Source organism: Canis aureus, chromosome 21, assembly GCF_053574225.1.
Source record: "Canis aureus isolate CA01 chromosome 21, VMU_Caureus_v.1.0, whole genome shotgun sequence".
NCBI lineage: Eukaryota > Metazoa > Chordata > Mammalia > Carnivora > Canidae > Canis > Canis aureus.
The window spans coordinates 13,866,444-13,892,926 of NC_135631.1; the positions used below are offsets into that span (position 1 = coordinate 13,866,444).

General features: G+C 42.1%; 1 protein-coding gene, 1 long non-coding RNA gene and 1 pseudogene across 5 annotated transcripts in view; 2 read left to right on the plus strand and 1 right to left on the minus strand.

Annotated features, from left to right (window-relative positions):
- Positions 1-16,244, minus strand: part of CELF1 (CUGBP Elav-like family member 1) — a 93,517-nt gene extending 77,273 nt beyond the window's left edge. For 3 of the 4 annotated variants that reach the window (XM_077863220.1, XM_077863218.1, XM_077863210.1), the window contains exon 1: positions 16,096-16,233. The gene's annotated coding sequence lies outside the window, so the exon portion shown is untranslated. Of the gene's footprint in view, positions 1-16,095 lie in introns of all 4 variants that reach the window. The other variant, XM_077863221.1, reaches the window with a different exon arrangement.
- A 102-nt stretch (positions 16,245-16,346) lies between these two features.
- On the plus strand, positions 16,347-26,463 carry LOC144292603 (uncharacterized). Its single transcript, XR_013359983.1, has 2 exons — positions 16,347-16,776; positions 25,944-26,463. It is a non-coding gene; the product is annotated as an uncharacterized LOC144292603 (long non-coding RNA).
- Positions 16,827-21,557, plus strand: LOC144293116 (small kinetochore-associated protein pseudogene; annotated as a pseudogene).
- Positions 26,464-26,483: the final 20 nt, after the last annotated feature.

The following is a 26,483-nucleotide window of genomic DNA, read 5'->3' on the forward strand; positions in this document are numbered from 1 at the left end:
TAACCTGTGCCTATGGCCTCGTCCTGTGCCGGCCTTGGCCACCCACGATCTTCCCACTGCTGCACCTTACCATAATTAGGCAGCTTTTTAAAGCATCTAATTAATGGAACACAGAAATTAAAACCTTTAACTTTCTATTTCTGGCTCGTTTCAAATGTGCAATAGCATTTTATCAAGGAGTAGTTAATGCCACACAGTTCTTGATATACTGGCTTTTCTCTGAACTCCAGTGACAGTTACACAGTGACAAGTTGTAAGCAAGGAGGCTGTTACCATGGGGACCCACTAGGATTCCTGGGGGTGGATCCAGCAGGCCTTTTTTTCCCCCGGTCCAAAGCATTTTTTGATATTCCGAATCTGGCAATTCAGAAAGCTCTGATTCAATTTTTCTTTAGCAAGCTATCTTCAAGAAATATTACCATGTAGTATACAATGTTGAAGAAATATTAGAAACTGTTTTAGTGACTCTCTCTTAAAATAAAATATATTCACGTCTTTATCTTCCCCCATTCATAAAAACAAATAAATACAAACTCCATAAAGTTTCAGTGACCTATGTATGCTATTGTTTCCAGATCACCATTTTGCATACAATACACTTAGAATTTTTCCTATCAAGACTTGAGTCTTCCAAAGCAAGTTTCTACATGATCATACTCAAAATATTATATATTTTAATATATTAGAAATATATTAGACACAAAAAATATAAGATGGATTATAAAAGAAACTGGACAAGAACAAAGAACTGTACATTTAAATTCCAAGCCTGCCTCCAAAATTGCTGTGTGTGGCAAAGAGATGTATGTCAGGGAGATGAACTGCTACTCCCAGCTAAATGCGTGCTGCCACTCAGCTTCCCCTGAGACCCATACCTTTAGAAGATACCTTAAGAAAACAGTTTACAAACCTGTCTGTGGATCTGGTTTGTTCACAAAAGCTGGAACAGTCAGAACTTAAAAGAAAACATTTTTCTAAGTTGTACACTTCCTGGAACAGAGTGAAGTCTTTCTCTAGGTCTTACTTTTAGACCAGAGCAAAATTACACCAGACAAATGAACATTAATAAGTAAAAACAGCACTTGATTTTTTTTTTAAAGATTTATTTATTTATTCATTCAGAGAGAGCTAGAGAGAGGCAGAGACACAGGCAGAGGGAGAAGCAGGCCCCACACAGGAAGCCCGATGCGGGACTCGATCCCAGGTCTCCAGGATCACACCCCAGGCTGCAGGCGGCACCAAACCGCTGCGCCACCAGGGCTGCCCAGCACTTGATTTCAATAAAGAAGTCTGCAGGCTTTTTTTTTATTGTACTTGTAAATGTATCGAGGCTATTAAACAAAAATAGTATATGATAAAAACAACAAATATAATAAACGTGGTCTTTCCATGATTATTTCCCATAAATCTTAAAGTAGTACAGAAAGACAAACCTAGAGCACAGTTTTACCACATTAGTTTAATACCAGCCTAAAGACATGAAAGAAGAGGGACTCAGAACACAGGACATGAGAGGAAGCAAACTCCTGGGTGCTTTATTCGTTTTTACTACTGGTTTACAATTTCCTTGATTTTATTTTTAAATGCATGTCTTGGCCCAGAAAAGCAAGAGAGCACAGACTGCCAGAAGTATCAGATTCTCCTTTTCTTATTCTCTGGAGCTACAGAAAACAGAGCCAGAATCAGGGTTGTCTTGAAGCCTTCTGATTTTGTCCAGGCAATATACACAAGGTTTCCAGATTACAAAGGACACAAAGGCTTTTACAGTACAAATCTTAGCCATCTCAATATCTTTCAATAGAAAGCTGCTTTCATTTTTTTCAGAAAACTTGAAGTACTGATTATCTTCAAGACAATGATTTGAACAAATAAGAAATTCTTGCAATTTCAGTGTTTAAAGATTTTCTTTCTATTCCTCAATACTGAACTGTCTCAAAACGTAAAATTAAAGTGCCATTCAACCAGACATGGAATATTTAAAAATTATTTATCAAGTCTCTATTTTGCTCAAAGGCCCAATAGTTAGTTCTCCACTGAGAACTAACTATGGACAATAAAACTTCTATGCAGAGCATTCAGCTCAGTATCATATGTGTACCCCATAAAGGTGTAACACTGGCTAGGTACCAGTCACAACAATTAGGCTGATCTCCAATATGAAATAATATCTTCCAGCTTTTTCTACCCTGCAAATCCATTCCTTCCTGACTGTATACAAATCCACATTTCAAAGTTGGCTCCAGTCTATTTTTAATTCCTTCTCCTTAATATTACAGGGAAATTTTACATTTTTCTGGAATAAAGTCTTTCAACTTAATAAATACCAAATGATCATAGGAAGAAAAAATTAAAAGCATTAAACTATCTTTCTCAGCACTTCCCTCTCTCCCTCATTAACATTTCTCAAAGAGAAAAACACCACTGTGATGCTCCTATCACAGATCATTCATGAAGTTACTAACTGAGCCGAGACCAGACAGACTCCATCAACTGGGCACACAGCCACTCACCATTACCCTTTGTTTAAAGTCTCAACTGCCATTCAACTCACATTATTGTATTCCATTCAAGTCCATCAACTTTCCTTAAGAGGAAAGAGTCAGGAACTAAAACAAATGTGTTACTCAACTAGAAAAGAACTTAATCCATATGCCTCACAAAAAATTATTTTAAAAAGATGGTTCACCTTAAGTTTCCTCTGAAATAGCAGTATTAACAGTTGCATATGCTGAAAATGACGAATCTAATCAAATAAACTAGATAATCATTAAAAACATATAAAAACAAAACCTCAATCTTGATTTAGCAAAGTACCAGACTGCTCTATATACCAAAAGCTACAAAACAGATCAAAGTCTACACCACAGTCAGAGGAACCAAGACCTCAAGCAGCCTAAGGGAGCATGGGAGGTGGGGGGTGGGAGGTGGAAGATAGGGGGGAGCCTCTGGGGAGAATAGGGCAATCTTCCAAAGAGCCATCCATGATCCTAGGCTTGACTATTCTAAAATTCAAATGAATTTAAGAGATGTGAGACAGTGCTCTGTACTCTTTTCAAAGCGTTTGGTTATAACTAAGGGAAACCTTTAAACTAGCCTAAGCAAAAAATGAAATTAATTGAAAGGATACTGGAGTATCTTAAAGAATCCAAAGGCAGAAGTACAACAGGCCATATTTGAAAAGTCTTTAAGCACCAGGTTTCTAGTATGCATGTGGATGGCTGCCTCTCTCTCCAGAGGTGCATTTCTCATCTATACTTCTTTCAGGATTAATCTACTTAATTATCCCTCTCTGCAAACTGGCCTTCACTGCTTCCTGATATATGATGAGCCTGAACTTGACTGTACATGTGAATTTATATGTGTAAAGTTCTCTGAATTCAGGTTATCTCCTTGTTCCCTAAAGGCTTAGATCTCAATCACAATCTCATATTCTCATAGGAGAAACTGATTTGTCCAGTTTGAGTTAGGTGTCCCATTTCGGCCCAATAAGCTGTTACAAGACAGGCTAGCTCACAGAGTATAGTTTAGCGTCTATATTCCTGACTCCTCAAAAGTTATATAATAATACATGACACGCCTGGCTGGCTCAGTCAGTAGAGCATGTGATTCTTGATCTTGGGGTCATGAGTTCAAGCCCTACATCAGACCTAGAGCTCACTTAAAAAAAAAAATTAAGTTATATAATACACTAAGCAATAAAGCAATCTCTATGTTCAGAAAAGCTTAAAATCACAAACACAAAAAAAAGCTTAAAATCTTGCTGAAATTAAAAAAAAATGCGTCTAGTAAAATACTAAATAATATCCCATGATACAGTATTGGAATGGATGGACAGGAAAAGCTTCATGAGAAACTGCACTAAAAGACAAACAGAAATTGAACCATGAGCAAAAAAGGGCTGACAAACAAAAAATGCAATGCCTGCTCCTCTTGCTCTAGTGATATAATACAGACCTAAAGAATAGTCTTTTACTAAACAACCTCCAGTGAAACATCCCTGTTGAAAACCTGCTGTAAGGCTTAAAATGGCTATATGATGGCAAAACAGTACTGCTTCAATATGCAGTAATAACCAACTGGCTGATAATGTCAGTTACACATTTTCAAGCTGCTTGTTACCAACACCCCAACTTCCTTTCACTCTATGGACCCCTAAGATTCTTGCTCAGACAGCAGCATTCAGAATTGGGCAGGCAGCCAATAGAAGGCACAGGTGTTTCTCACTAGTAATATCCCACCCAATCTAGTACCGTAAGTTGGCAGCGTCACTCAGACAGAAGTCATGCAGGAAAGAAACACTAGCCAAGCTATGTGATGGTAGTGTGGGAGGAGGGGACTGGAGCAAAAAAGAATGTTTTCCACACACAAAAGCTACAAGCACAAAGAAACTGGGAAAAGCCTACAGTAAATTATCTGTACAAAACAGAAACTAGCAAAAACTTAACAGATGTCCAAAAAATACTGGGTTAAAAGACAGTCTACTTACTGTAGACTCTTAGTTACCCCACATTATCACCAAAATATCGCACATTCCCACAGACTCAGAGAGCTTACTTTAATCTCACCGAAAACAAAAAGGTAAAAGAACAATGAGAAAGTGGTGACAGTTTCTAATTTAGTGATTCTTTTGCTAAGAGTGGCAATGTTATGTAAATGGAAACTACTGACCTTTCAAAGTTAAAAGCATAACACTATAAAATTAAACAGCTTTGGAACCAAAAAACTTCATTTTGTATAATCCCCAAATTAAAGATATTTCCCAACTCAAAAGTAAAGTTTCAGCAGAGTTTCAATATAGGGCAAAAGTGATAATCAACTCCATTTTGTTGTCAAAAGCTGAACACAGCTGTTAAGAGTTGGCAGTCCACGGAGATCAGAAAGTTAGTGAGCAGTTCCTTCTAAAGCCGCTCTGCACCTATGAACATATCCCATGAACACATCCCAAAGTGGCATATTAAAATTAAGTGAGGAGACGCCTGGGTGGCTCCGCAGTTAAAAATCTGCTTTCAGCTCAGGGCATGATCCCAGGGTTTTGGGATTGAGTCCCGCATAGGGCTCCTTGCAAGGAGCCTGCTTCTGCCTCTTCCTGTTTCTCTACTCTCGGTCTTTCATGAATAAATAAAATCTTTAAAAAATAATAAAAATAATAAAAATAAAATTAAGTAAGATCTGGGCAGCCCCCATCACCCAGCAGTTTAGCGCCGCCTTCAGCCCAGGGTGTGATCCTGGAGACCCAGGATCGAGTCTCACGTCCGGCTCCCTGCATGGAGCCTGCTTCTCCCTCTGCTTGGGTCTCTGCCTCTCTCTCTCTCTCTCTCTGTCATGAATAAATAAGTAAAATCTTAAAAAAAAAAATTAAGATCCATCAGATCTCACTGCAGTCTCTAAACTAGAACTCACCATTTTTCTTTATATTTGCTGTCATTACTTTCTAAGTGGAAGAAAAGAAAAATCAGGGATCCCTGGGTGGTGCAGCGGTTTGGCGCCTGCCTTTGGCCCAGGGCGCGATCCTGGAGACCCGGGATCGAATCCCACGTCGGGCTCCCGGTGCATGGAGCCTGCTTCTCCCTCTGCCTATGTCTCTGCCTCTCTCTCTCTCTGTGACTATCATAAATAAATAAAAATTAAAAAAAAAAAAAGAAAAGAAAAATCAAAATGTTACAATCCAACAGCTGTTCTGAAAGTGAGTCTATTTCTTGTAAAGTAGGGAGGTCAGCAGATAGAGGGATACATCAAACATCACAAAGTTCTAAGAGTTAAAATGCTTTCACAATCATTTTAGATGTTGAAGTATCTTAAGACAGTACTCATAGTCTCCCCTAACTAGACTTTCTCATCCTTTGAGGGAAAAAATTGTCTAATTTTAATGTTATTTTTCATATTTACAAAATTCATGTTCTCTGTATAAAAATTTTTTAAGCAGGGGAGCCTGGGTGGCTCAATCTGTTAAGTGTCTGCCTTCGGCTCAGGTCATGATCTCAGGGTCCTGGGATCCAGCCCCGCACTGGGCTCCCTGTTCAGCGGGGAGCCTGCTTCTCCCTCTCCCACTCCCACTCCCCTTACTCCCCTTGCTCATGCTTGTTTGCTTGCTTTCTCTGTCAAATAAAAAATTAAATCTTTAAAAAAAAATTTTAAAGCACACAGGAACACCAGGCTGGCTCAGACGGTAGAACATGGGACTCTTGATCTCGGGGTCATGAGTTCCAGCTTCACATCAGGTGTAGAGGTTACTTAAAAAAATGTTTTTAATTTAAAAAAAAAAAAAAAAAAAAAGGGCAGGGACTCCTGGGTGGCGGTTGGGCATCTGCCTTGGGCTCAAGGCGTGATCCCAGAAACCCAGAATCAAGCCCTATATCGGGTTTCCGGTAGGGAGCCTGCTTTTCCCTCTGCCTGTGTCTCTGCCTCTCTGTCTCTCTCATGAATAAATAAAATCTTAAAAAAAAAAAAAAAAAGTAAAACAATGGTCTGAAGGAAAAAAACTCCCATACCTCAATGCCTACAGAAAATTTTGATATTTACCCCTTTGGCCTAGGAAATAAAATTTTTAGGAGAATTAAAGATTTCCTTAGAAAAAATATATTAGGTCAATATGAATCTTATGGTGGATATAAAACATTCTTGAAAAAATTTTAAGTTCTAGAATTCAAAGAAGTTTAAAATAAACACACACATACACACATAGCCTCCATTAACATAACAGAGGTTAAAAAATAACTATAGAACAATTCTGCTGATTAATTCTGTAAGGAAACCACTACTTTAAGGACATTTTAACAGCCAACTTCATGACAAGGACAAAGTTACAATTACAAAAAACTCACATAAACTGTCTCTAGCAAATTACAAAGCTCAAATAAGAATTCTTTCTACAACATAGTTTATAAAGCAAACAACTAAGCTGATTATGATTAACTCTTTCATCTACATTACTACTCTAAATATTAGAGCCTGGGCAGCCCAGGTGGCTCAGCGGTTTAGCGCCGCTTTCAGCCCAAGGCGTGATCCTGGAGACCCAGGATCAGATCCCGCGTCAGGCTCCCCGCATGGAGCCTGCTTCTCCCTCTGCCTGTGTCTCTGCCCACCCCCTTTTTCGTGAATAAATAAATTTTAAAAAAAAATTTTTTAAGTAAATAAATAAATATTAGAGCCTGCTCTCCCCTCTCTCTATGCCTAAAAACTAGTTACCTAATTAGAAAGAGACCCAGGTGAACCTATCACAATCCAGTAGCATACCTATCTGTATTTTTCAGTTTTCTATAACATAGAAGACTCCTATCAACAGACTCTCCTGTGAGAAATACAGACAGAGAAGATGAATCTAGGAAACCACATTACCCAAGTATTCCACAGGGAGCAATGAGCTAAAAGGTTCTATGGGGAAGGATCCCCTGTGTAGCAAAGCATTTCAGATGCACAAATTGGACTTTAGGAAACAATCTTATCCCTTAAGTATACCAAGACAAAGGAAAATGTGAAACAAAAACCACCCAAAAGGGGAAACAAAATGAACACTAACTTACTGTTTATGTATGGCACTGCTAGGCATTTTAACTGTGATGTTTTATTTGGTTGAACTGTGTTACTGACTCATGAGGTAAGTATAAGCCCATTTTTAAAGATGAAAAAAGGAAATACCATTATCAACACTTTACCAGGCACTCCTCAGTGCCTAGCATTAGTTATCTCAACTACTTCTCACATTACCATTCCAAGTTGGTACCTCCATTTAAAATGGGAAAACAGGCCCAGAAATGTTAAAGGTGACACAATGAAGGTACCAATTTTTTTTAAAGATTTTATTTATATTTTCATAAGAGACACACAGAGAGAGGCAGAGACACAGGTAGAGGGAGAAGGAGGCTCCTCACAGGGAGCCCAATGCAGGACTCGATCCCAGACTGGGATCATATCCTGAGCTGAAGGCAGACGCTCAACTGCTGAGCCACTCAGGCTTCCCTGAAGGTACCAATTTTTAAGCTCATTTACTGGAGCAGTCACAACTATCCCTCCCAGGCTATGCTTTATAAATCACATTCAAATCACATCTTTCTTTCAAGCCACAAGTTTCCATTTTAAGGACTAGAGAATCAAAGATCAAATTTCTATTATAGGAAGACGAATTTTCCAGTTTTTTTTTTTTTTTTTTAAGATTTTATTTATTCATGAGAGACACAGAGAGAGAGAGAGGCAGAGACACAGGCAGAGGGAGAAGCAGGCCCCATGCAGGGAGCCCGGTTTGGGACTCGATCCCGGGTCTCCAGGATCTGGCCCTGGGCGGAAGGCGGCGCTAAACTGCTAATCCACCCGGGCTGCCCAATTTTCCACGTTTTAACAAATTTCTTGTTTCTATTTTACTTGACCATTTCAGCATACATAGCACCTCTTGGAAGAAAAGTGCAGCTAAATATAGGATTATGCTAACAGCAATCAATCATGGCCTTTTGTCCTATTCAGAGGATGCCTGGGTGGCTCAATTGGTTGAGCCGACTCTTGATTTTAGCTCTAGCTCGGTCATGATCTCTGGGGTCCTGTGCTTGAGCTCTGAGCCTGGCTCCACTCAGCATAGATTCTGCTTGTCCTCCCTCTGCTCTTTCTCCCACGCAATGAGCTCTCATAAATCAATCAATCAGGGACACCTGGGTGACTCAATGGTTGAGCGTCTGCCTTGGGCTCAGGTCGTGATCCCAGGGTCCTGGGATCAAGTCCCACATCCGGCTCCCTGCAGGAAGCCAGCTTCTCCCTCTGCCTATGTCTCTGCCTAAATCTTCTGCCTGTCTCTCATGAATAAATAAATAAAATCTTAAAAATAAATAAAAAAGTTAAATCTTAAAAAAAAAAGTCCCATTCAGAAAAACTACATTGGATTTAATCTCTGGTTCAAATTGTATTTCTGAAATACTTAAACTTCCATGATACATCGTATTATTAAAAATAACCAAGTGTCAAGAAATAGCTTGAACAAAAGAATGGTTTCATGTTGTTTGAAGAAAAAGTACGTGTATCTTCTCTGACATTAAATAAAGTCCCATGTGTTAAGCACTCTGAGGGTTCTAACAGCTCTTTGGGACAATGGCTGACTTAACAAAACTTCCAGTTCATCCCATATTCCAAGGACCAATATTAAAATTCCCTTTATAACTGAAGAGGAGAGGCAGCCCCGGGGGCTCAGGGGTTTAGCGCCGCCTTTAGCCCACAGCATAATCCTGGAGACCCAGGGGTGAGTCCCACTTTGGGCTCCCTGCATGAAGCCTGCTTCTCCCTCTGCCTGTGTCTCTGCCTCTCTCTCTCTGTGACTTTCATGAATAAATAAAATAAAACCTTAAAAAAATAAAATAAATAACTGGAAAGGAGGAAAAAGGAGGAGGTTAGGTCAAAAAAGAAGAGAAGAAAAGTAGGTCAGCAGATCAAAATCAGTTATGAACCTCAAAAAAAAAAAAAAAAGGCAAGCAGAAGCTCATCTTAAGATGAAAGCCTTTTAATGCAGGAGAATACTCTGAATAGCTTTGTTCATATTGAAACAAACCAGGAGGCCTATGATTACCCTCAAAATGTCTTACCCTAAAAGTACTAGTTATCTTTTTTAACTAGGCCATTAAATGCCATGTTTATTAAAAAACCAATTCTACACAATATGGAATACCTGGATCATCCCTCTAACAAAACCATTACATAGGGCGGAAATCTGCCTATTCTTTACTCTTGGTCCCTTCATGTGACAGTTTTTCTGTACACAATAAATTATTCTGAAAATGCTGTACATTAAAGATTGGAAATTATAATTAGACTAGAAATTAGAAATGATGTTATTAACTATGACGGGTTACTATTATACACCTTTACACACACTGATACGTTTGAATTTTCAAGATTTTTGCACAAGTCAATGGACATCCCCCTGTGATAGGCAACCCACATGAAGAACACGAATTCTAATCAGTTCAACAGCCTTTATGAGGCTCCAAGAGAAAGTGAGATATCAAGATGAAAGAGACAGCTCTAGGGTGCCTGGAGAGCTCAGCTGGTTGAGTGTTTAACTCTCGGTTTCAGTTCAGCTCATGATCCCAGGGCTCTGAGATCAAGCACTGCATCTGGGCTCACAGACCAGACTGCTTGAGATTCTCTCTCTCCCTCTCCTACTTCCCCCATGCTCTCTTGCACAATCTCTCAAATAAATAAATCTTAAAAAAAAAAAAAAATTTAAAGAGATATCCCTGACCTCAAAAAAGCAGAGAAAGTCAGCCACAAAAAGGAATGACATTCTGATACATGCTACACCATGGATTAACCCTGAAAACATCATGTTAAGTGAAATAAGTGACACAAAAGGACAAATATCCTATGATTCCAATTACATAAAATACCTAAAATAGGCAAATTCACAGAGACAGAAAGTAGACTAGAGGGATGCCTGGGTGGCTCAGCAGTTGAGCAGATTCTGCCTTTGGCTTAGGGTGTGATCCCAGAGTCCTGGGATCCCAGAGCCATCAGGCTCTTTGCATGGAGCCTGTTTCTTTTCCCTCTTCTTATATCTCTGCCTCGAGCCTGTTTCTTTTCCCTCTTCTTATATCTCTGCCTCTCTGTGTCTCTCATGAATAAAAAAAAAAAAAAAAAAAAAAAAGACTAGAAGTTACCAGGGGCAAGGAGGGGGGAATGGGGAAAGATGTTCAATTAACATCAATAAGAGAAATGCAAATTAAAACCACAATGAAGTAGTGTATACAAATGTCCAATCACCATATTGAACATGTGAAACTGAAATAATACTGAACATAAACTACACTTCAATTTAAAAAAATAACATATCACCTCACCCCATTAGGATGGCTACTATTGGGAACCCTGGGTGGCGGGAACCCTGGGTGGCGCAGCGGTTTAGCGCCTGCCTTTGGCCCAGGGCGCGATCCTGGAGACCCGGGATCAAATCCCACGTCGGGCTCCCCGTGCATGGAGCCTGTTTCTCCCTCTGCCTATGTCTCTGCCTCTCTCTCTCTCTCTCTATCATAAATAAATAAAAATTTTTTAAAAAATTAAAAAAAAGGATGGCTACTATTTAAACACAGAGAAAATAACAAATGTTGGCAGGGATGTGGATACTGGAACCCTTGTGCACTGTTGGTGGGATTGTAAAACAGTGCAACCACTATGGAAAACAGTATGAAGGTTCCTCAAAACATTGAAAATAGAACTACTATATGATCCAGCAATTTCAATTCTGGCTATTATCTAGGTATTATTAAAAATTGAAAGAAGGGTCTCTAAGAGATATTTGCACACTCACAGCAGTGCTAATCACAATGGTCAAAAGGTGGAAACAACTCATGTCCATCAACAGATGAATGGATAAACAAAATGTGGTATATACATAAAAGAGATACATACAAGTATGTATATACATATAATAGAGTATTAATCAGCCTTTTTTTTTTAATTTTTTATTTATTTATGATAGTCACAGAGAGAGGGAGAGAAAGAGACACAGGCAGAGGGAGAAGCAGGCTCCATGCACCGGGAGCCCGACGTGGGATTCGATCCCGGGTCTCCAGGATCGCGCCCTGGGCCAAAGGCAGGCGCCAAACCGCTGCGCCACCCAGGGATCCCTTAATCAGACTTTTTTTTAAAAAATTTTATTTATTTATGATAGTCACACACACAGAGAGAGAGACTCAGCAGTTGGCTGAGCAGGTGGCTCAGCAGTTGAGCATCTGCCTTGGGCTCAGGGTGTGATCCTGGAGTCCCAGATCCAGTGAATCCCCCATCGGGCTCCCTGCAGGGAGCCTCCTTCTCCCTGTGCCTATGTTTCTGCCTCTCTGTCTCTCATGAATAAATAAAATCTTAAAAAAAAAAAAAAAGTAAGGAAATCCTCTCACATACTACAACATGGATGAACCTTAAAGATATTATGGTAAGTGAAATAACCAGTTACAAAAAGCCAAATACTGTATGAATCTACTCCATATGAGGTATCCAAAAGCAGTCAAATTCACAGAAACAGAAAATGGATGGGTGGTGACCAGAAGTTTGGGGGGGGGGGGGGAAGGGGGGGGTTGTTTAATGGGTATAAAGTTTCAGATTTCCAAGATGAAAAAGTTCTGGAGACATGTTTCTCATCAACAGGAATGCAATTCATGCCATAGAACTACACACTCAAAAAGTTAAAATAGTAAACTTTATGTGTGTTTTTTTAAAGATTTATTTATTTATTTATTTACTTATTTACTTATTTATTTGAGAGAGAGGGGTGGGGGAAGGCAGAGACACAGGAGGAGGGAGAAGCAGGCTCCATGCCGGGAGCCTGACGTGGGACTCCCCAGGACTCCAGGATCATGCCCTGGGCCAAAGGCAGGCGCTAAACCTCTGAGCCACCCAGGGATCCCCATGTGTTTTTTTTACATTAAAAAAAATGCAGGGATGCCTGGGTGGCTCAGCTCAGGGCGTGATCCCAGTCCCGGGATCGAGTCCCACATTGGGCTCCCTGCATGGAACCTGCTTCTCCCTCTGCCTCTGACTCTGTCTCTGTCTGCCTCTCTCCGTGTGTCTCTCATGAATAAATAAATAAAATCTAAAAAAAAAAAAAAAAAAAAAAAGGAAATATAAAAAATGGCTAAAATAGCAAATTTTTGTTACATGTATTTTACTATATTTATTTTTTGTGGGGTGCAAAAATAGTGATTTTATTAAAGCACAAGGACAGGACCCATGGGCATAAAGAGCTGCCTTTACAATTTTTTAAAATTAATAATAGATCAATACTCACTAAATTGTATGGTAGGTGAATTATATCTCAATAAAGCTGTTTAAAAAAAATAATAAAGGGATCCCTGGGCGGCTCAGCAGTTTAGTGCCTGCCTTTGGGGCGTGATCCTGGAGACTCGGGATTGAGTCCCACATCGGGCTCCCTGCGTGGAGCCTGCTTCACCCTCTGCCTGTGTCTCTGCCTCTCTCTCTGCCTCTGTCTCCCATGAATAAACAAATAAAATCTTTAAAAAAAAACAACAACAAAAAGCTACGGAAATAGCTTACCCAAATCCTATGATTCCATGGCTTAAAAAGAGCAATTTGTCCAAAGTACCCTGAGCCTTGAGCACAGAGGTGACTATGATCCTACTTCTCCCAACTTCTTCACCAGGGCCTCCACGTGACAGCTCTTCTCTTCCTTTCCAAGGCAAACCATCACCTTCTAACGTCCCCTCCTTCTTTACTAGGTCCAGTCTTACAAGAAAATTAAGTTAAAAGAAGCTGCAGTGGCAGTCATGGGAAAAGAGAGAATTCAGGATACTCACCACCTACATTTATTTAGCAGGAGAACCCAAATTTTCATGGGGAAAAAAAAAATTTTTTTTCGTGGTAAATATATGATAAATGTTAGATCACTGCCCTTCCTTTCCTTCTCTTCTTCCATCCCAGCATATGTTTAAAAGAGCAACTTTTCTGGGCACCTGGGTGGCTCAGTCGGTTAAGCATCCATCTCTTGGTTTCGGCTCAGGTGGTGATCTCAGGGTCATGAGACTGAGCCCAGCATCCGACTCCATGCTAAGAGTCTGCTTGTCCCTCTCCCTCTGCTCTTCCTCCTGCCCACGCACACATTTTCTCTCTCTCAAAAAAATAAAATCTTAAAAATAAATAAATAAGCAAGCAACTTTTTCTGTGCCAGTGCTGGAATCCACTGTCCCACCTTACATGTGTTGGAGCTATTAAATCCACAGCACCATTTAAAATGTATTTGTTGTTTAAAAAAAAATAAAAAATAAAAAAAAATAAAATAAAATGTATTTGTTTAAAAAAATAATAAATTAAATGTTTGTTAAACTATGTCTCTCATATACTATTAAATCTTAAATTCACAAAACTGTAAGAAAAGCTTATTTTGTTAAAATAATAAACATCTATCTAGTACCAAGAACAGTCATTTATGAGTGATGGGACTAATGGTGAATTTCTTCATTTCTTTTCTGTATTTTTTATAATTAATCTTAGCTTCTGTAGTAAGAAAATTAGGTGGACATCTTTAGAAAAATAAACATTCTGCCTCAAAAATCTGTCCGCAAAAAAAAAAAAAAATCTGTCCGCCTCTTACACCACAGGCAGTCTCACATGTACTGCACTGAAGGTGAATTAGCACCCAAGAGATAGACACTATTTCCTCCATTTTGCTGATGAGAATAAACTGAGGCTCAGAACAGTTAAGTGATTTGATCAAGGTTGTACTGCTAGCAACCAACAAAGCAAGGATTACCAGGCCTTTTATAAACTTCAAGCCCAGGGGCCTTCCCATTCCATCAAATCGTAAAAGGCAATTTGCATTATTGCTCCTGATACTTTCTTAAAAAAAACAACAAAAAATTACGACATGACTATTCTAAGAATAGTTGCTATGTAACTTTGGGTAAGTCACTTAATCCCTGGAGCCTCAGTTTCCTCATCTGAAAAGCAAAAGAGTTGGGAAAGATCTCTCATCTCTAATAGCCCTACATGCTAATGGATTGTAAGCCTAGATACCATCTTAGGATGAGAAAACCCCGAGCACAAGAATGAATGATTGGAAAAAAAGTTGAGACCTATGCTCTGGGCCAAGAGCCATTCTTAATGGAAACAGGTGGTGGAGAGTCAAGAGGGAAAAAAGAAAAAAAAAAAAAAAAAAAAAAAAACCACTGGGGGGAACCACAAACTTCCTGGTTAAAGCAACAGCTGAAAGCTCCAGCTCTGCTTTACTAACGGCAGGCAATGCTTCAATCTTAGCTAATTCATAATCGAGAAACCACATATTGTAAAGTAAAACTAGAAGAGTATAAAACTAGCATGGGGAGGGGGAGGTCCCGGCAGTAGTTTTCTGCACGCTATGGTTGTGATCTTCCGGGTGGACTCACTAACGTTCAAACCGAAAGAAACCCTATGCGCGTCTATGTGGAGAATGTTAAGGAGGAGCCGAACTTGCACAGCACCAGAAGAGACGCCACACTTGAGGAAGAGCCAACCCAACACTTGTGGAAAAAGGCGAGAGAATACAATTAAAGCCTCTCCACAATCCACAGAGAATCAAAGACTTTTAAAAGATGAAGTTCTTGTAAAGGATTCACTGAGTATCTGTAACCTCTTACACTGCAGACACTGTAAAGCACCGCCGCTATTGAGAAACTGTTATACAGCCTTCCGACTCGGGGGTCATAAAAGTGCAGCATTAACTCCGCCGGAGAGAAAAAGATTCCATTTTGCTGAAACGGGCTCCGACCAAAATCTCACCACCTTCCCCTCAACCGTGAGGAGGAGGAGGATGAGGATGAGCCTGAACCCACGAGAAGCTCCTTAGATCCCGTGCTGTCACAGTCTTAAGGATTAAAACAACATCCTGCCCCAAAGACCGCCACCAAGACACCACCGGCTTTAAATCCAAAGCCAGGTCCCTAGAGGAAAAACAAAAAAGCAAAAAAACACAAAAAAACAGAAAAAGCTCTTCAGTGTGCTCTCGGCGCTCTCGGGTGCGAGATCCCAGCCCTGCTACTAGGCCACGACTGGGTGAGCACCTGATGTGGGGGGAGGGCGAGCCAAGGCCCTAGTGGCTCGGGGCGGGGAACCGGGGGGCTCTCGAGGCTCCGGAGGAGGCGCACCGCCCTCCCAAAGGCCGGGGTCCCGAGCCCCCCTCCGGGGGTCAACACCAAGAACACGTGGGACGTCAGGAGGAAGGAAGGGGTGTCCCGGGCAGACAGCCTGGATCTGGCACGGCGGCCGGAAAAAAAAAAAAAAAAGGAGGACGGAACTACCCCAGGGCGGGGAACGGAGCCCTCGGGGACCCGGAGGGTGAAGGCAAAGGGCGCGGGGAGCGGGGGCCAGGCCACGAGGAGGGCGGGTCTCCCTGGGCGCGGGGGCACGCGCCGGACGAGCGCGGCGGGACCCGGGGAGCCGAGGGCCCCGACACGCGGGAGGAGATCGCCGACCTGCCCCCGGGGCGCGGGGAGCCGGGAGCGGCCGCGCCCGAAGGGCCCTGTGACCCGCGGCCGCCAGGACCGGACCCGCCCCGCGGCGCCTCCCTCCTGCCTCCTCTCCCTCCCTCTCTCCCTCCCTCCCACCCGCGGCCCGTTAACCCGCGGGCGCCGCACTCACCAGCGGCTGCACCTGAGCCCGCCGCTGCCTCAGCTGCTGCCTGCGCCTCCGCAGCCGCCGCCGCCGCCGCCTCGCTGCTGAGGCCGAGTCCCGGGGGAGCCTCCGCGTCCCGCCGCCGCTGCCGCCGCTGCCGCCAGAGCAGAACACCCAAAATGGCGGCACTTCCGGCACCTACCACCGGCGGGGAGGGCCGAGGAGGAGCAGAAGGGGGAGGGCGGCGAGGGGGAACGTACCACCGCGGTGCCGCCAGCAGCGCCGAGCCGAGCGGAGCGCGGCGCAGGGGCGAGCGGGGCGCGCGGCGCTGCAGCGCCCCCTCGGGCTGGGGAGTGGAGAAGCAGCCGCGCCGAAGCCCCCGGGGCTGCGGGCGAAACCCTCCAGCCCCGGGGAGCTGCAGGAGCGCTCCTCTTTGTCTCGGAGCTCCACCGACGGAAAGGGTGGGAAGACTCGGCCAGAGAATCCGAAGTCCTCGGCTCCCCGCACCGTACCCGCAGGCGTCCCGGATCACCTGGTGGGCGACGACGGCTTGGCACTGAATTATGCGCGTAATAAAATATTTGATGGATGAATGAATGAGTGAATGGAATGGTGCTCGGCCAGCGTTGGGCGCATGACACACCCTCCTTGTGCCCCGACAGACGAGCAACAGGAGCCCGGCCTTCTTCCTTTGCTGAGATGCGGAACGTGAGTGTATATTGCAAGCTTTCAGAGTTAGGGGAGTGCTTTCTAGCGGGATGATCCGCTGTGTGAACGCACAATTTTGCAAAAAATCCCTGCAGCGCCAGGAAGCTCCTAAGGGTTCTTATGAAGAGACCGATTGCCCGGTCCTAACCTGCTTCTTCCCCCACGAAAAAATGTTTTAAACAACCCAGATTAGGTCCCGAAAGACCTCCTTCAGAGTGACTCAGAAATCCCAAGATCTAGGTGAAATTCAAACTACAACTGTTTGTTGTTTGTTTGTTTGTTTGTTTGTTTAAAAAGGCTAATAATGCAGGTTCTACACTTTAGAATGACAATGAAATACACATTAAAAAAAAAAAGAAGACTTAGTTTTGGGACCTTTTGGCCCCAGCAACAGGCAAATAACTCGTGGGTTTCCAAATGATTTCTCTATAACATCATCTGGCTTCCCTAGGCAAATAATTCCTATATCCACAAATACTGATTATACTCTACCTTACCACAAAAAAAAAAAAAAAAAAAAAACAGACTCCCAACTTGAAGCCTCAAAGGTTTTCCCATGTGTTGGAAACACCTCTTTCCTCCTTGTGAGAGGAAAATCTAATCACAGTTTTTCTGGTACCATATAGACCAGAACAATTAGCCTCTAAATTGTGCATTATCATATTCCCTAATTGTACTGTATAGTTTCTCATTTTATATACATTGATAATGCTAATATGTGATGCTGATCTTGTTAACAATTTTGTGTAATTTACTGAAAGCATCCTATATTTATAGATCATTGCAACTCATAGAATGTTGCTACATACATTACCACAATTAATTTTATATTTCTCTCCCAACTGCCATAGAGTCTACAAACACTGTAAACAGAGACTATCTTTGTAGGCCACAGAATTATCCAAATATGCACATGACTCACTTCCTTACCTCCTTCGGGTCTTGATGTAAATGTCACCTTGGTAGTTGGGTCTTCGCTGACCACCTCATTTAAAATTACATGCAAATACACGTACAGAAAGACAGAAATAATAAAATATACACATACATCCATGCTTCTAATCCCCCTTTCCAGCCTTTTTTTTTAAGATTTTATTTTTATTTATTCATGAGAGACACACAGAGAGAGGTGGAGATGAGATATAGGCAGGCGGGGAGCAGGCTCCCTCTGGGGAGCCTAATGCAATACTCGATCCCAGGACCCCAGGATCATGACCTGAGCCAAAGGCATACACTCAACCACTGAACCATCCAGGTGCCCCTCCTGCTTTGTTTTTAGCCAAATCACTAATCACCATCTAACAGTATATTTTGTACTTCATACCTTACTTACTTTATTTGTAGTCTTCTCTAATTAGAAGGTAAATTCTACAGGGATAGGGATTTTGTCCGTTTTATATCCTCAGGGCCTACAATAATGCCTACCCATAATAAGTGTTCAATAATTTTTTTTTAAGATTTTATTTATTTATTCATAGAGACATAGTGAGAGGCAGAGACACAGGCAGAGGGTGAAGCAGGTTCCATGCAGGGAGCCTGATGTGGGACTTGATCCCAGGTCTCCAGGATCACACCCCGGGCTGCAGGCAGTGCTAAACCGCTGTGCCACCGGGGCTGCCTAAATATTGGTTTTTTAATTTGACTTACAGATACTGTGAAATGGCTACCCACAATAGATACCAAAAAAAATTTTCTTCCTATGATGAGAATTCTTAGAATATAATCCTTTAACAACTTTCCCATATACCATACCACAGTGTTAACTGTAGTCTTCATGTTGTGTATTATATCCTTCCTTAGTACTTATAACTGGAAATTTGTACCTTTTGACCATCTTCATCCCCATCACCTCCTCCATCAATAACTACTGTTGAATTCATTAAATAAGCATATCTAGGTGCTGGGTATGAAAAAACAGAATGAATTCCTTAGGCTTCAGAAGCTTCCTGGAACCTACCCATGTGTTAGATGAAAGTAGGGATCACACCCATTTTCTTATTCTCTTGTCTCTCCAGATTTTTGTCATAGTGTCTGATTCAATAGATTTTTTTTAAATTTTTTTGAGAGAGAGCAGAGAGAGAGAGAGCCTGAGAGGCAGTGGGAGGGGCAGAAGGAGAGGGAGAAGCAAGCTCCCTGCTTTGCAGGGAGCCAGAAGCAGCCTGATCTCAAGACTCTGGGATCATGGCCTAAGCCAAAGGCAAATCCTTAACCAACTGAGCCACTCAGGTGCCCCTCAACAGATATTTCTTGAAAGGCAACCAGAAACTTTTCCCTATTTTATCTGTCTCTTGACTTAAACTCCCATTGGCGAAGAAGAAGTACCACTTGTTAAGGAACTACCCATGATCTCTGAACCAGCCAGGTACCCCTATTTCATTTGTTATCTTCTAAATCAATTAAGATTTTTTTAAAAGATTTTATTTATTTATTCATAAGAGACACACAGAGAGAGGCAGAGACACAGGCAGAGGGAGAAGCAGGCTCCATGCAGGGAGCCCGGCGTGGGACTCGATCCCAGGTCTCCAGGATCACACCCAGAGCCGAAGGCGGCGCTAAACCGCTGAGCCACCCAGGCTGCCCCTAGAGCATTGACTCTTGATCTTGGAGTTGTCAGTTGGAGCCTCATGTTGCGGGTAGAGATTAATTTAAAAAAATAAAAACTTAAGGGGCACCTGGGTGACTCAGTTAAATGTCCCACTGTTGATTTTAGCTCTCAAGATTGAGACAAGTCCTGCACTGGGTTCCGTGTTGGACTCGGCGCTGGGTGCAGAGCCTGCTTAAGATTCTCTCCCTCTCCCTCTGCACCCCACTTATCTCCCTTTCTAAAAAAGAAAAAGAAATCTTAAAAAAATTAACAGTGCTCCGAATCCTCACAGCCACTTGGCATTGTTCTTTTAATTTTAGTCATTCTGGTAGGATATAGTGACATTTTACTGTGGGGAGGATTTTAACTTTATTTTTAAATAATTCTTTGTTTTTTAAGATTGATTGATTGATTGATTGATTTATGAGAGACAGAGAGAGAGGCAGAGACATAGGCAGAGGGAGATACAGGCTCCTTGCAGGGAGCCCAGTGCGGGACTCAATCCTGGACCCCAGGATCATGTCCTGTGCTGAAGGCAGACACTCAACCACAGACACTCCCTGCTTGGCAGAGAGCCTGATTCTCCCGTTTCCTCTGCTGTTCCCCCAGCTTGTGCTCTCTGGCTCGCTCTCTCTCCTTCCTAGTCAAATAAATAAATAAAATCTTTTTTTTTTAAAGTCACCAAGCTGAAATAAGAGAATGGACAGGTGGAAGCCACAGACACTGCCATCAGGAGGAAGGTCAGAAAGAGCTGCAAAGCATTGAATAAGCAGAATTAGAAAAGGATCCCAAAGCTAAGAATCGGCTCCTAGAGGCTGTCCCCAAGCAGTTGCCTATAGTTGACTGAAGTTGACTGAAACTCAGGAAGAACTGAAGTACTTGACCCAAAAGGTGGGGCTGCTGGAAATGTGGCAGTACCACAGTTGGGCAAGGCAATTTTAGGCAATGAGACCCCTGGCATCACGGCAAGCAAGAACCCACACACATCACATGGGCTCTATGTTGCTGTTAGAAACTTTGCAAGATAAGTTGAAGCTTTTTAAAGAAACAGCCAAAAAACAGATGGAGCAGTTCCAGGCCTTGAAAGTAAAGTTGAAGATGAAAGAAGAGAGGGCCCGGATCATAGAACAGCAGATTTTATATAACAGTCAAGTAAATGATTTTACAACAGCCCTTGAGGAAATGGAGCAGCTATTAGAAATGTGATAAAAAGCAAGTGGCCAGATGGCTCCCTGTTGGGGAGAAAGTCTCAGAGGAAGCCACTTGGAACATCTGCTTGTTGGCCATGCACTAGGATTCACCATCCCCAGAAGGAAAACCGTTCTGCAGTAGAATTCAGGATGGTTTATGCTGGAATGGAGGTTCCACCTTTGAGCAAGCCTTTCCAACCTTCAGATGGGTCAGCTATCGTGAATCTCATGCATATGTACTTGAGGGGCCTGGAAGCTTGGATCAATGTCCTAGGCAACAAAGCAGCATGCTTTAAGAATAAGGACACAGGGCAGCCCAAGTGGCTTAGAGGTTTAGCGCCACCTTCAGCCCAGGGCGTGATGCTGGAGACCCCGGATCGAGTCCCATGTTGGGCTCCCTGCATGGAGCCTGCTTCTCCCTCTGACTGCGTCTCTGCCTCTATCTTTCGAATAAATTAAAAAAAAAAAAAAATCGGGAGACAAACCCAGCCACAGCCAGAAGACCCAGTCAGATATAGGGAAAGAGAATATTAATTGTACGATAGAGCACTGGTGCTCTACAGGAGCCCTCACTGAGGAGGCACGCTGTCCCCTTCTAACTTGGGACACATTCTGTCCCATCCTGGTTGGGCTCTGACCTCATTGTATATTTATGAACTTGAAGTTAGTTGAAGTGGCTTAATAAATGGGAGTGAAGGTATAGATAGCAATAATACCGACCTGAAACAATGCACCTGGGAGATTTTCACTTAAATAACTTCTGCTAGGGGGACCTGAGTGGCTCGGTGGGTTACGCATCTGCCTTCAGCTCAGGTCATGATCTCAAGGTCCTGGGTTTGAGCCCCACTTGGGGCTCTCTGCTCAGTGGGGTGCCTGCTTCTCCCTCTCCCTCTGCTGCTCCCCTTGCTTGTGCTCTCTCTCTCAAATAAATGAAATATTTTTTAAAAATCACTTCTGATTTTTTTATTTTTTAATTTAAAATTTTTTAAATTTTTGGGGGGGGGATCCCTGGGTGGCTCAACAGTTTGGCGCCTGCCTTTGGCCCAGGGCACAATCCTGGAGTCCTGGGATCGAGTCCCACATCAGGCTCCCGGCATGAAGCCTGCTTCTCTCTCCTCCTGTGTCTGTGCCTCTCTCTCTCTCTCTCTCTCTCTCATAAATAAATAAATAAATCTTTTAAATAAATAAATAGTTTTAAATTTTTTTCCTTTAAAGATTTTTTATTTTTTCATTTGAGGAAGAGAGAGTGAGTGAGAGCAAGAGCAAGAGAAAGGGGCAGAGGGAGAGAGAGAAGCAGACTCCCTGCTAAACAGGGAGCTGGATGCAGGGCTCTATCCCAGGACCCCAGGACCATGACCTGAGCCAAAGGAACATGCTCAACTGACTGAGTCACCCAGACACCACTTCTGTTTATATATGTACATATATATGTAAAATGCTTTTTTAAAAGTAAATATACTATAACTATTTAGATTATAACATTGAGCAATGAAAAAATTATAGTACAATTACACGTTGGTATATCAAAAGCTATTAAAAAGTTACATAGGAGGGGATCCCTGGGTGGCGCAGCGGTTTAGCGCCTGCCTTTGGCCCAGGGCGCGATCCTGGAGACCCGGGATCGAATCCCACGTCGGGCTCCCGGTGCATGGAGCCTGCTTCTCCCTCTGCCTGTGTCTCTGCCTCTCTCTCTCTCTGTGTGACTATCATAAAAAAAAAAAAAAAGTTATATAGGAGCATCTGGCTGGCTCAGTTGGTGGAGCATGTCACTCTTGACCTCGGGGTTGTAAGTTCAAAGCCCCATGTTAGGAGTAGAGATTACATAAAAATAAAATACTAAAAAAAAAGAAAAAATATAAGCTGACATGGAAAGATGTTAAAAATACACAATTAAGTATTAAAAAGCCAGTTACAAAATTCCCAGTTTTGTTTCAAGGAAATACATGTATATTCAATTCTTTTGTGTTGTTAATAACTAAAGAAAGGGAAGTTGTTTATTGTAGGAGGTAAAATATGGGGAGATGTGGGCCTGGGAAGGAATAATGAGAGACAAAAACTCTTGATGGCATTTGAGTTCCTGGACTGTTGCCATTTGCTCACTTGCCCTTTCTGAGGTTTGTTATAGGAGTCAGTACATCACCTGTGTTGCCCAAGCTAGTTAAGAGTTGGGCATCAAGAGCTGGGGTCTGCTGGCTCAGAGGAGCATGGATCTCTCAATCTTGGGGTTGTGAGTTCGAGCCCCTCTTGGGTGTAGAGATTACTTAAATAAACTTAAAAAAAAAAAAAAAGAATTGTGCATCACCCAATGCAAGTATCCATCAGTGGATGGATGGATAAGCAACATGTGATATATATAGATATATATAGATATATATCTATATATAGTGCAATATTATTCAGCCTTAAAAAGGAAGGAGATCCTGACACCTGATACAACATAGACGATTTTTTTTAAAGATTTTATTTATTTATTCATGAGAGACAGAGAGAGAGAAAGGAAGAGACATAGGCAGAGGGAGAAGCAGGCTCCATACAAGTAGCCTGACATTGGACTCAATCCTGGGACTCCAGGATCATGCCCTGTGCCGAAGGCAGGCACTAAACCACTAAACCACCCAGGGATCCCCAACATAGACGAATTTTGAGGACATTATCCTAACTCACAAATAAGCCAGTCACAAAAGGACAAATGCTACATGATTTCACTTATGTGAGGTATCTAAAGTAGTTAAGATTAGAGAAATGGGGGACGGCTGGGTGGCTAAGTGGTTGAGCACTGCTTTTGGCTCAGGGCGTGATCCCAGAGTCCCCGGATCAAGTCTCTGTATAGGGCCTGCTTCTCCTCCCTCTTCCTGTGTCTCTGCCTCTCTCTGTGTGTCCCTTGTGAATAAATAAATAAAATCTTTAAAAAAAAAAAAAAGATTACAGAAACAGAAAGTAGGATGGTAGCAGCCAACAGACACATGAAAATATGTTCATTATCACTCATCATCAAGGAAATGCAAACCAAAACCATGATGAGATATCACCTCACACCTGTCAAAATGGCTAAAATAAAAAACACAAGAAATAGCAGCAAGGGTTGGTGAGAAAAAGGAACCCTGGTGCACTGTTGGTAGAAATGCAAATTGGTGCAGTCTCTGTAGAAAACAGAATGGAGGTTCCTCAAAAAACTAAAAATAGAATCACTATATAATCCAGTAATTCCACTACTGAGTATTTACCCAATGAAAACACTAATTTGAAAAGATACATGCACCCCTATGTTTATTGCAGCATTATTTATAATACTCAAGATACAGAAGCAACCCAAGTGTCCATCCATAGATGAATGGATAAAGAAGATGTGGTATATACATATATATTATTCAGCCATAAAAAAGAATGAGATCTTGCCATCTGCAACAACATGGATGGACCTAGAGGGTAAAATACTAAGCGAAATAAATCAGAGAAGGACAAATGATTTCACTCATATGTGGAATTTAAGAAACGAAATAAATGAACCAATAAAGGAAAAATAGACCAAAGAACCCCAGACATTTAAATATAGAGAACAAAGTGGCAGTTGCCAGAGGCAAGTTGGGTGGAGAGAAGTGAGATAAAGAGGATTGAGTACACTGATGATGAGGGGCACCTGGCTGGGTCAGTCAGTAGAGGATGTGACTCTTCCTCTTTGGGTTTTGAGTTTGAGCCCCATGTTGGGTATAAAAATTACTTAAAAATAAAATCTTAGGGGTGCCTGGGTGGCTTAGTGGTTGAATGTCTGCCTTTCGCTCAGGTTGGGATCCTGGGATCCTGGGATAGAATATTACATCAGGCTCCCCACAGAGAGCCTGCTTCTCCCTCTGCCTATGTCTCTGCCTCTCTCTCTGTGTCTGTCATGAATAAATAAATAAAATCTTTAAAAAATAGTACACTATGACGAACACTGAATATTGTATAGAATGGTTTCTTAAAAAAGAATTGCAGGGCAGCCAGGTGGCTCAGCAGTTTAGTGCCACCTTCAGCCCAGGGCCTGATCCTGGAGATCCAGGATCAAGTCCCACGTCAGGCTCCCTGCATGGAGCCTGCTTCTCCCTCTGCCTGTGTCTCTACCCCTCTCTCTCTCTCTCTCTGTGTGTCTCTCATTAATAAATAAATAAAATCTTAAAAAATAAAATGAGGAAAAATAAATAAATAAAATGAGGAATGAAGAGGTTATATGCAGGAACAGGGGAAGGAGCAAATAGAGAGGAAGAAACAGTCTCCTCGCTGAGCAAGGAGCCCAATGTGGGGCTTGATCTCAGGATCTGGAAATCATGACCTGAGCCAAAGGTAACCAACTGAGCCACCCAGGTGCCCCTTAATTAATTTACTTTTTATATAATCTCTACACCCAGTATGGAGCTTAAATTCACAACTGTTAAGATCAAGAATCAGGGACACCCGGGTGGCTCAGTGGTTGAGCATCTGCCTTTGACTCAGGGCATGATCCTGGAGACCTGGGATTGAGTCCCACATCAGGCTCCCTGAATGGAGCCTGCTTCTCCTTCTGTCTATGCCTCTGCCTCTCTCTGTCTCTCTCTCTGTCTCTCATGAATAAATAAAATCTTAAAAAAAAAAAAAAAAAAAAGATCAGGAATCAGACACAGACTGAGCCAGCCAGGCAACCCATGGGGAATTTTTTTATAGGTACAAAGTTTCAGTTTGGGAAGATGAAAAAAGTTCTTGAGATAGGGGGTGGTTAAAAAAGAGAGAGAGAGAGAGAGAGAGAGAGAGAGTGGTAATGGTTGGGCAACAATGTCAGTATGCTTCATGCTAATGAACAATATACTTAAAAATGGTTAAGATGGCTTATTTTTAAAAAGATCTTATTTATTTGAGAGAGAGAGAGAGAGAGAGAGAGAGAGAATGAGCCGGGGGAGAGGCAGAAGGAGAAGAACAAGCAGATTCCTTGCTGAGCAGGGAGCTCAACTTGGGGCTTGATCCCAGGACCCCACGATCATGACATGAGCTAAAGGCAGATGCTTAATTGACTGAGCCACCCAGGAGCCACAAGCATATTTTATAAAATGTATATTTTGATATAATCAAAAAAAGATTTGGGCTTTGCATTATAACTGGCTAATGTACTATTAGCTAGGATTAAATCAAACTACTGTAACAATTAGGGGTACCCTGTGTGGCTCAGCAGTTTAGCGCTGCCTTCAGCCCAGGGCATGATCCTGGAGACCAGGGATCCAGTCTCATGTCTGGCTCCCTGCATGGAGCCTGCTTCTCCCTCTGCCTGTGTCTCTGTCTCTCTGTGTCTCTCATGAATAAATAATTTTTTAAAAAAACCTACTGTAACAATTAGACCTAAAGTAAATAGTTAAAACAAAATAGAATTTTATTTCTTTCTCCCTCAACAGATTAGGGAAGATGTTCCCAGTTAGTGGGAGGATGAAGAGAAAGAGCTTCTACTCAGAGTAATTATTTATGAGCACTGTCATGTATAACTTATTCCTACTGAGATGATTCCAGCCATCCTCATCACCACTCCAGCCCCCAAGAGAAAAGGGTATGAAGAAGACTCATGGTGCAGTTACGGACTGAGCCTGCTGGCCCTGATGCTGGCACATATCATTTCCTCTCACACTCCATTGGAGGTGACTGAGTCCTATGGAAACTCAGATATTATATAAGAGAAGAAGATAAAGAATTTTGGAGGACAATCTCTAAAAATAAAAAAAAAAACAAAATATGTGGGAATATACATCTAACTGAACTAGTAATTATCTCCAGAGGTAAGATTACAGGAAACACTTTTTATATATAATTTTGAAGTGCTTGTATTTTTTATAACATATGTTACTATTACAATCAGAAACTACAAAGCAAAACCAGGGTGGAGGGAATAACAATAAAATGTTTGCATAAAAGCTGAAGCCAGGGATCCCTGGGTGGCGCAG